The following is an 11,113-nucleotide window of genomic DNA, read 5'->3' on the forward strand; positions in this document are numbered from 1 at the left end:
TCTCTTCCCTCACCACCCCGTGCTGCTCCCGTGTACCTTCCCTGGTCAGACTTCAGGAGTCGTGTAGAAGAAGCCTCAGTCCACCGCATGGAGGCGTTCCCCACACAAAAGCTTGCCTCCGTCTCATTCTTTTATCATGACAATTACAAGCCACAATATTTTCACTGAAAGGCTCAGGCTACTCAGCAGGGGCGTAGCAAGGTTGGAGGGGACCCAGAGACAAGATTTTAAAATGGGCCCCTCGCTGATATACACACACAAACACACTTCACAATAGATCGTGCACTCACACTCACATCCCCATTATGAATACGGTGAATACCTAGTTCACATTGAATCTAGTTTTTTTACTCTCTGCTCCTGCCGATCTCCAAGAGACTCAACATAATTCATAGGGGGTGCAACATGGGCGGGTGGGGAGTGATGTGATGTGCCTCTGGGGGACCCCTCAAGGCAGTGGGGCCCCAAGACGACTGCCTCCCCTTGCCGAATGGTAGTTACACCCCTACTACTCAGGCAGTTAATTTGGAGATGTGTTTTATACATGAATTGTATCTTATATCTCACCTCTAATTTGCTCAAGGCAGCTAACACTAAACAAGGTCCCACAGGAAAGCCAACAATATAGGAAACTGCCATATACTGAGTCAGACCATTGGTCTATCTAGCTCAGTATTGTCTTCACAGACTGGCAGCGGCTTCTCCAAGGTTGCAGGCAGGCATCTCTCTCAGCCCTGTCCTGATGTGCCTTGTAATCCGTCATCCCCGAGTTACAGTACTACCTGCATATACTGCATAACCTTGTGGGTTTCCAAATCCTTGTGTGTAAATCTTTGTAGATATATGATGTACAAACAACCACTTTGTATATAATTGTGCTTTGGCAACGTACTGTATGCTTTGGTAGTTTGTTGGTTCAATAAAAAAATCTTGTCCTATTTAAAAATAAATAAATAAATCTTGTCCTGTCTTGGAGAAGCCAGGGAGGGAACTTGAAAACTTCTGCTCCTTCCCAGAGCAGCTTCATCCCCTGAGGGGAATATCTTGCAGTGCTCACACTTCTAGTCTCCCATTCATATGCAACCAGGGCAGACACTGCTTAGCTATGGGGACAAGTCATGCTTGCTACCACAAGACCAGCTCTCCTCTCTTGAGAGGAGAGTACTCTCACTGGAGAGTAAACCCTCCAATAAGTTCTAGGATCTAAGATCTTCACACATAACGCCAAACCAGAAGTGAATGAGACAGAGGTTCAGTTTCATGGTTGTCTGAATATGTGAACAATGACAAGATGGGCACTTTGTGGACAGGTCTCCACAAATCAAGTGATGGACTGCTTTTGCTGGACAGTTAAAACTGGTTATTCTGAAGGTCCCAAGGTTATGATTTGAATGGGAACTCTTTCTTAATTGAAATTCATTTTTTAAAAGGTTCTCTTTCATTTTGTTCTCACAAGCTTACAATAACATAAGGACCATTGTGACTTTTAGAAACGTGTAACAACATTACCCGGCTGATTTGTCTGTGTTATTTATGCATTGCAATAGAGTTCTATCATGAGGAATGTGACAGACTGGAAATTAACATAAATAGCTAATGTGATACTTTATGGTCTTCATGAATCTTGTAAAATCCCCTAACAGCTCAGTGTAATACAAAGTCTCCCCTTGTATGAAAGGAAGGAAGGAAGGAAGAAAAGACAAGACTAGGGGCCCTTTCAGACATAGTGTGGTGCGGGTTGACAGACCTGAGATTAATTCTTGAACCCAGGAATCATCCCACAGAAGATCGTCCAACCTGGGTCAGGCAACCTCTAGGTTCTGGGCAGAGGAGCTCCTCCCTCTTCCTGGTCCACTGCAGGCAAGGTGTCAGCAGGGCGTCAGCCATTGGCCACGATCTTCAAGGAAGTGTGCATGCCTTTTCGGCATGGACCGCCCACCCACCCTCGGCAGGCAAAGGGCATTTAAATCCTTTCCCTCACACCACTTGCACTGCTGCCCTCGCAAGAGCCCCACAGCCAAACAGTTTCACACAAGCACAATTACAGGTAATGGGGGGATGGAGAGGGGCACTAATTACAACCTCCTAACAGAAAAACATACACTTGTTTCAGACAGGAAGACAAAGAACATGTATTGCAGTTCTGAATAGGCAAATATATTCCCATGACAATTCTTAATGTTAATTTCAAATTCTACATTCTACACCCCCCAAAAGCACATTTTAAATATCCTAAATCTGTATATTTGAATCTCATTAAATACGTCATTCTTAAAATAGTAACAAGTTTGAAACACAGAAATGCACTAAAACCAAATTGCAAGATCTATTTCATAACAGAAAGAGTGACACAATTGTGCCAGACTCATAGGTGCAGCAGGAAGATTTAGGCACAGGTTCTAAATATATAAGCAAACTGTACACATAGTGAGAAAATGTGTATGTATTACATACGGTAGTAATACATAGTTATACCTGTGGTGCATGTCATATTGTTGTATATTAGAGACTGCAGAAACTACTGGCCAGCAGATGTGCCTTATAAAAAACTCTCTTTAAAAAAGAAAGAAAGAAAACCTCACTTGTGGATCGTGAGAATTTGATCAAGGAGAAACAAAATCCTGATTTTGATACCACCAGCAGCCACATACTGATGAAAGGTTTATGTGCCATTTTCAAAGCTTTTAAAAAGTTTTAAACAATTAAAATGGGACCAGTAAAGATTCTATTTATATACCTTTCACCATGTAGACTCCAGGCAGTCTTGGAGGAAACTGATTATCTAAACCCATTTCAAACTGGCTTTCGGGCGGGCTATGGGGTGGAGACTGCCTCAGCCCAATGGATGATCTCCAATTGGGAATTGACAGAGGAAGTGTGACTCTCTTGGTCCTTTTGGACCTCTCGGTGGCTTTCGATACGATTTACCATAGTATCCTTCTGGAGTGTCTGAGTGGGAGGCACTGCTTTGCAGTGCTTCTGCTCCTACCTCTCAGGCAGGTTCCAGATGGTGTTATTTGGAGACTGTGGTTCTTCAAAATCTATCAGCTTAGGTTGATAGGCCAGCTGCGTCTGTTTCTTGAGATAAACAACCACAGGACAGTGGTGCATATGCTGGTAACCTCCAGACTGGACTACTGCAATGCACTCTGTTTAAGCAACAACAACATACTTGAATTTAAGCCTGTTTAATTTAAAGTCAGTGGGACTACACAGGCTTTAAACTAAGTATGTTGTAGGACTGCCTTTTTATTTAGTCTGGACACTACAGTTGGTCCAAAATGAGGCAGCCAGGTTGGTCTCTGGGTCATTTCAGAAAGACCATATTACTCCCGTATTGAAAGAGCTGCACTAGCTGTTGCTGAATTTCCAAGTAAAATACAAGGTGCTGGTTAACCTATCTTTTTCTTTATACTTAATTCTCTTAGACGTGCCCTTCTAAAAAGATCACATGTGTGGCGGAACTCTTGTGAGAGTTCTGGACACACGGGCAGCCAGCAGTTTGGGCAAGCGGTGAAGCCGAGTGCGTGGCAGGAGGTGGTTGGTTGGCCGGCAGGCCGGCCAAGGAGAAGTGGCTGCTGCTGGGCCGGGCCGGCTGACAGGGTGAGGCAAAGCAGCCACCAGCGGGCCAAAGGGGATAAGCGATAGGACAGGAGAAGAAAAGAGCCATGGTGGCTGGTGGAGGCTTGCTGGTGGGAGGAGGAGGAGGCGGGCCAGTGAAGCCTCACCGGCCAACTGGAGGAGGTACTGGAAGGCCGGCCGGAGGCAGGCGAAAAGCAAATGGGAGAGAGAAAGAGGTGCTGGGGAAAGTGGTGGTGGGGAAAGCATCGAGGACAGGCGGGTAAGAAGAGGTGGCGTTGGGGGAAGCAGCAAGGATGGACAGGCAAGACAAAGAGGTGGCAGGGAAAGCGGAGGGGCGGGAAGAGAAAGCAGTGACGGGGGGGACAGAAAGCGGCGGGCAGGCAGGTGGCTCAAAATGGGCCGAGAATGCGGGGAAGACCCGAGAGAGAGAGAGGGCCGAGAACGAGGGGCAAACTAGAGGGGCAGATGCTCTGTGCCCGGGCAGTTAGTAAAGCCCTAAACAGCTTGGGCCCTGGGAATTTAAGAGAATGGGGCTATTTTCACGACCAACAAAAATCGGGCTAGCAGAGGCTAGCCCGGTTTTTGTTGGTCGTCAGAACCACCGGGCTCGCAGCCGAGCCCAGTGGTTCTGGAGCGGCTAACCCGCTTGAGAACCCCTGGCAAAAAGCAGGTTTGCGGACCGAGCGCTCCCGCAAATCTGCTTTTTAGGCTCGTGAGTAGTCCCCTGGCCAGGAGGCTTAAAAGCAGCTTCCCGGCTCGGGGGTCTCTCCAGTATGCCCTGCGCACTTGCGCAGGGCATACTGAGGCTTGCAGGGGCCGCGTGGCCCCCAATCCCCCACCGGCTCCATCTCGGAGCCGGCCATTGTGTGGGCAGCCGATCCAGCCACCCAGGGCTCCCTGCCCGCTCTTCCCGCTCACCAGACAAAACTGGGTCTCACTGATCGTGAGACCTGGTCCAATGTCTTCTTCTTCATGAACCCCACCACCCATTGGGATTATCAGGAGAGTTCTGTTTGTAGTTGCCACTGGCTCGTCTGGTGGCTACTTGGGGACAGGCCTTCTCCTCTGCTCCCCCGAAGCATTGGAATGCACTCCATGCTGAAATAAGAACCTCCCCATCTCTGAAAACGTTTTAAAAGTTTTTAAACATGCATTTGTTCACCCAGGCTTTTAACTAAATACTGTTTTAATAGTTTTAACATTGTTTTAAAATTTTAAATTTGTGTAATGTTTTAACTGTGTCTGTTCTAATTTATTTTGTTTTATTGTAAATTGTCCAGAGACCGAGGGTAGTATAAACATATTTTTGATATAACCGTGAAAGCCGGTTCTTGTCTGGGTGGTGCACAACGCCAAATAATACACATACACAGGGAAAAGCTTATGGGATGTTTACTGCTAGCAAGTAAGGCTTTCGGGGCACACCCAAATCGAGAGCGAAGACCCCCAGTTACAGGTAAGTATTTATACACAGAGGGTAGCTTAGTCATCTATCATGGTGTAACAAAAGTCTTAGAAGGAATGCAAAGCCTATCATCAGTGCAGATCCACCTTTGTTTACATCAGAACGAAACAACTGACCATCCCTTAACTTGTATCAGTTTCCCAACATCCACCCTTTATAGCCTATTCCATCTCCCCTTTCATTGCCCCTTCCCTTATCTTCCTAGAGGTGTAAGCAAGTTATATGGGCCCCTTGTCTATGTTTCTCTCAACAGCTGCAGCAGATTTACTCCTTAAGAGGTAAAGGCTACCTCCCTGGGCAGAGAGGGCTGGGGGAATTAACCCCTTAGTTTCCAGTGTGGAAGAGACACAGAGAGTTATGGGACTTCATATTTAGATGACTGTACTGTGGTTCCCTAGGCCTTAGTTTTAGGTTAGACTGCCCTCCCAATGTGGATGGTTTGCATGGGTATATCATTTTAAAAAATGTACTACACTGTCATGTCCTTCTTACAGTTACAGTTACACTAGTTCAACAGGTTAGGATCACAATTACTATAAAGAAATACACAGATACACTGTTATCCAGGAGCCTATGTTCATGTCCTTAATGATACTCTGGCCTTTAAACCAAACACGAAACTTTCAAACCAGTTCTGAATACGTAAAGACTTCATACTCCTATACTTCTTATGAACATGTATGGAACTTGGACTTCCGGTTCAGCATACTGGGTTTGACAGTGTTGTAATATCACATTGGCCAACCGGTGTTCTGTTTTGTGCCGCGCAGTTTTTCTTTCCCACAAAAAAATGCTGGAATAAGCATGTATCATTGAATTTCTCAAGTGTTCTCTCAGATGGAAACACATGGAAAGTAACAATGGCTTGTGCTCCTGTCCTGTTGTAAATGCTTGATCACATTTCCCATAATAAGAGAGAGCACCTATATTGAATGCATGTGAAACTCTCTGCAGGTATGCTGGTTCTCTGCAGGTGTGCTTGTTACAGGCCACCTCCAGCCTCAGAGGCAAGATATACCCCTGAATACCAGTTGCAGGGGAGCAAAAGCAGGAAAGAGGGCATGCCCTCAGCTCTTGTCTGTGGGCTTCTCAGAGGCATTGGGTGGGCCACTGTGGGAAACAGGATGCTGGACTACATAGGCCTTGGGCCTGATCCAGCAGGTCTGTTCTTATGTTCTCTCCTCACAGATGCATTTAGATACTTACCACAATGTAAACTACAAACAATAGTTACTAATTCAACTAGAAAAGCACTAAACAAAGGTATAATTAATCTGTAAAGAGTTTGGGTTTTTTTTAAGTCCTCTGTAAAGCTTCTCAGATAGGAGTGTGAGCTGGCACTCTATAAAGAACAGACCTTCTTGCAGTAACTGAAGCATACCCTCCAACATTTTGCAGACTAAAACAGGGATAGACTTGTAACAATGAATTCTCATAGCAAAGCTTATTTCTGAAGTGCCTCGTGCACTATTACACATTGAGTAATACAGGATTTCACCCAATCTATGCTGTACACTGCGTAATACTTTAGTGTTATGCATATCCACCTATTTGTTTGTTTGTTTGTTTGTTTGTTTGTTTGATTTATATACCGCCCTTCCAAAATGGCTCAGGGAGGTTTTACATGCACAATGCATCCATCCACTCACTTGGAGATTTTATTTCTAGAAACTCTAGGGAGGAAGTTGAATCATGAAGATGACAACTCAAATGAAATGACAATGGAGGAGGTGCTGACTGTGGAGGGTGGGGACCCAAGAGATGATTTAGATCTGCCTGTTCTGGATGGGGTTACACTCCCCCTGACAGATCAAGTACGTAGCTTGGGACTGCTCCTGGATCCCAAACTTTCTCTGGTTTTTCCAGTAGGGGCAGTGGCCAGGAGCACTTTTTATCAGCTTCAGCTGACACATCAGCTACATCCATTTCTGGAGATAGATGACCTTAAAACGGTGGTGCATCTGCTAGTAACCCCTAGGCTTGATTGCTGTAATGCATTCTGTAAGGGGCTGCCTATATACATAGTCCAGAAACTACAATTGGTACAGAATGCAGCAGCCAGACTGGTCTCTGGGACAACCTGAAGGGACCCTATAACACCAATTTTAGAAGAACCGCACTAGCTGCCTATACGTTTCCACGCGAAATACAGAGTGCTGGTTATTACGTATAAAGCCCTGCACAGTTTGATTCGGGGTATTTAAGAGAGCACCTTCTTCGTCATGAACCGTATCATCTATTAAGAGCATCTGGAGAGGTCCGGTTAAGGTTGCCACCGGCTCATTTGGTGGAGACTCTGGACCGGGCCTTCTCTGTGGCTCCCCCGGGGCTCTGGAATATGCTCCCTGAAATAAGAACATTTCCTTCTCTGTTTGGTTTTAGGAAGACCTTCCAGACACACCTGTTTTCTCAAGCTTTTAACTGCGAAAATTTAAATTGTTTAATTTGTTTTTATCTGATGAGATTGTTTTTATTTATTTATTTTGTGAAATTCTAACTGTTTGTATTCTGTTTTATATTTGTTGTGTGTTTGATTCTGTACACCACCCCCTTCCTTTTCCTTTCCCCAACCATGTTCGCCTGAAGCACTCGAGCCAGCCCAACTATCTGCACCCCCTGCAGCCAGCCAGCCAACCTACCACCCTGCTCTCCCTGCCAGCTAACCACCCACCCACCCAGTATTGCAGAGAGAGAGATAAGCAGTCATCAGAAGTACACATACGAACACGGAGACACGCATGGCACACTGAGCCCCTTTCCCCTCTACACATCTGCAGATTCTGTTTCCTCCCTCAAAGGTCACAAGTCTGGCAGATAAAGTGGTTTTTCCACTATTTGCATCTGAAAAGCTTGACTTGGTTCTTTATTATGTTAATATGATTGCTGACAGCCTCTCTGGCTTATCAAGAAAACGGGCTAAAAAAAACCAGGATTTTAAAACTTTGACAGAAAATCAGGATAAGCTTACATTCAGAAGGGAACGACCACCCCACCGGATTGTGTGTGTTTGTACGTGAAATGTCTCCAAAGATCTCTCACGGACTTCGGCGAAAATCTGCCCGATGTGCAAATGCACTCTCTTCCAGGGGAGATCTGAGGTAAAAACATAGTGTGGAAAACCTCCAGGACAGTTTCCAGAATATAAGGGCTTCGACTGTCCCAGGTAATGAGGGACAGTGGTGTACCTAGGTAATTTTGGAGCCTGGACCTAAAGGTCTTTAGAGCCCCTCCTCCTGCAAATTAAGCATCATGCTCCGCTGGGCAACCACACCACCCAGGACAGACTAAAGAGGGTTTGGGGGGCCCCAGCGGCTGTGGAGACTCTGGACTTCGGCCCTGAAGTCTAGGGGTAAGAGCGCCTCTGACAATGGAAGCCTGTGCTACAGCTACAGGAAGTCTGTCCTCTCAGGGGCCATATACAATCAGCTCACAGGTTAGATGCTACCTCCAGGTTGCCAGTGGCAGGCTGCAGCTGGTGATCCCTCGTAAGGATGAAGATGTTGGCATTAGTGCAAGAGAACCAAGGACATTCTCCCATAGGTTCAGTCTTCAGTGGATGCTTATTGCTCACCTTTTTGTCACTGAGCATTCATCCTAATATAGTAATTCTCCCCTCTTCAAGATCTATTGAAATTTCATGTATTCTGATCTCTGCTGCAATTAAAGAAATCTATTTCTCCAGGTTGAGAGTTGTAATGTTGTAGAGAAGAGTTAGCACATTTCACTCTCTGGTACACCCAGATCTGTCATCTCCACCCCACCCAGCGTACTTTACTCTCACCAATGGCCAACAAAACCAGCTGGAAAGAAGAAGAAAAAGAACTGAAACAAGCAATAGGGACAAACATTGGTGGAAATTAATGTGGTGTCTTAAAATGCAGGTATTTTATTTATTTTTATTTTAAAACTTCTGGTTTGTGCCTGTATATCTCAGGTGTTCTCTGTCTGCTGTAAAATGTATGAAGCAGCCTGTAGTGTGGTCTCATTCAGGATGATGGGAAGTTCCCATTATGACACACACACACATGCTCTGTTGTCTTATCAATTGTCATTGTAATAATGCCTGGAAGCCTCTGCCAGGATCAGAGACCCATTGTGCAAAGAATGAAGTGTTGTAGAAAAGCACGATCACCCAGTATCTCTGTTCTAATATTTGCCTTTACAATCCAAGGAATAATAAAGCAACAAGCAATTGCAGCCAAACTGCAAATAGAAAGTACTACTTGCAACAGAAAGACGTCCTTACATAATTAAACTCTGGTAACGTGTGACACTTCCACACAGTTTGCTTTTTTTTAAAAAAGCACAATCTATATATGCTTTTATGATTAGTCAACTTTGGTATGATTTCGTATCTAGCTCTTCACTTTACCCTTTACAGTCTTTTGAGACAACCACTTTCTTTACTGATGGAAGCATCATATGAGGGAGGGGAACAATGCTCACAGATTTATTTATTTATTTATTTATTTATTTAAAATACTTCTGCACCGCCCAAAACTCACGTCTCTGGGTGGTTTACAACAAGCACTGATGATGATGATTGATTGATTTGTTTGTTTGTTTGTTTATTACATATATATCCTGCTTTTTTCGGAGATGGTAGAGATGCTCTACCACATGTGAGTGCTACCTGCAATAAGATTTTCCCATCTTCATCCCTTCCGGGGAATATCTTGTAGTAGATCGCGCTCACATGTCCAAATTGTAACTAGGGCAGACTCTGCTTTGCAAAGGAGACAGTTTATGCTGACTAGTGCAAGACCAGCTCTCCAGTGGCCTATGAAGGGCATAGGTGGCCTGTGTTTTCTTCGGCAGCCCCCTCACCAAAGGTGGCAGCAGCACACTCCCTACCTCTCCTGGTAGTGGTGGTAGCAGCATCCTGCCCCCGCAGCTAGTAGTTGCTAGTGAGCACCACTCCAGAGGGGCAGTGAGGGCAGGGAAATTCAGCTTTAAATAGTGGCGAATTTACTCGCTTCCAGTTCCAACTATGCTCTATAGAGCCGTGTCACCCACCCCAGCACCCCGCATAAAGGCCGCCCTGTCACCCGACTGCTCAGTTGGCCTCTGCACATGCGCCACAGCCACTGAGCAGCAGGAGGTGCTTGGCCTCCTATAGGATGCTGGGGCAGGTGAAATGGCCCCATAGAGCAAATCAGGAACCAGTGGTGCGTAAGTTCACCGCCACTTAAAGCTCTGTTTCCCCACCCTCACTGTCCCCGTCCTGGAGTGGCCCCAGCAAGGCAGACCAGCACGGGTTCTTTCAACCCATGCCCCCTGTTATAGCTCCACCCCTGCAGCTCTCCTTTGATACTAGCAAAGGCTTTTAAACATTAGTAGAATGACAATTGATAAGGCAATCACAGATCTGGGGCGTATGCATCACAAATGGGAACTTTGGCCATCATTTGGCCACTTCCTAAGAACTCTTTGAATAATTTTTTAAGAGAGCAAACTGATGGTGTCAAGAACACACACTACACAGGCTGCTTCATACATTTTAAAGCAGGAAAAACACATGGGACACGAGACAGCAGTTCTAAATACCTGCATTACTACAATATGTGAATGCATTTTTTTTAAAAAAAAAATTGTTTTCTTTATTAAATATTTATATCTTGCCTCTCCAGCACAATGCTGCTCAGGCTGGCTCACAACAATAATCACAATTAAATTACAATTAAATCAAAGTTGTGCAAAAAATTGTTGCTACTGTTTTGGCACCATGGCTGATACGTTGATTGTCCTAATTCATTAAACTAACAGCAATCTAAATAGAGCTCAGCTCACCATGATTCCCATGGGCATTGCAAGCGTCATGGATGGTGATTCAGAATTCCTGGCACTGGGAAACGACTTCTGTCTGGAACTTGAAGCAGCTTTGCTTCTGATCACACATTCAGTGCAGACAATACTGAGCTGCGTATAAGGCAGCTACTACATGTATTCATAGATCTTCCAAGATGCTCAGAGTCTTGAGAGTTATGGATAAAGTGTAAGGCTTGTTCATCAGCGATTCATCTTACGGAATGGTGAAATCTTTGGAAAATCAAAATATAAAGCAGC

Source organism: Hemicordylus capensis, chromosome 5 (genome assembly GCF_027244095.1).
Source record: "Hemicordylus capensis ecotype Gifberg chromosome 5, rHemCap1.1.pri, whole genome shotgun sequence".
Classification (NCBI taxonomy): Eukaryota; Metazoa; Chordata; class Lepidosauria; order Squamata; family Cordylidae; genus Hemicordylus; species Hemicordylus capensis.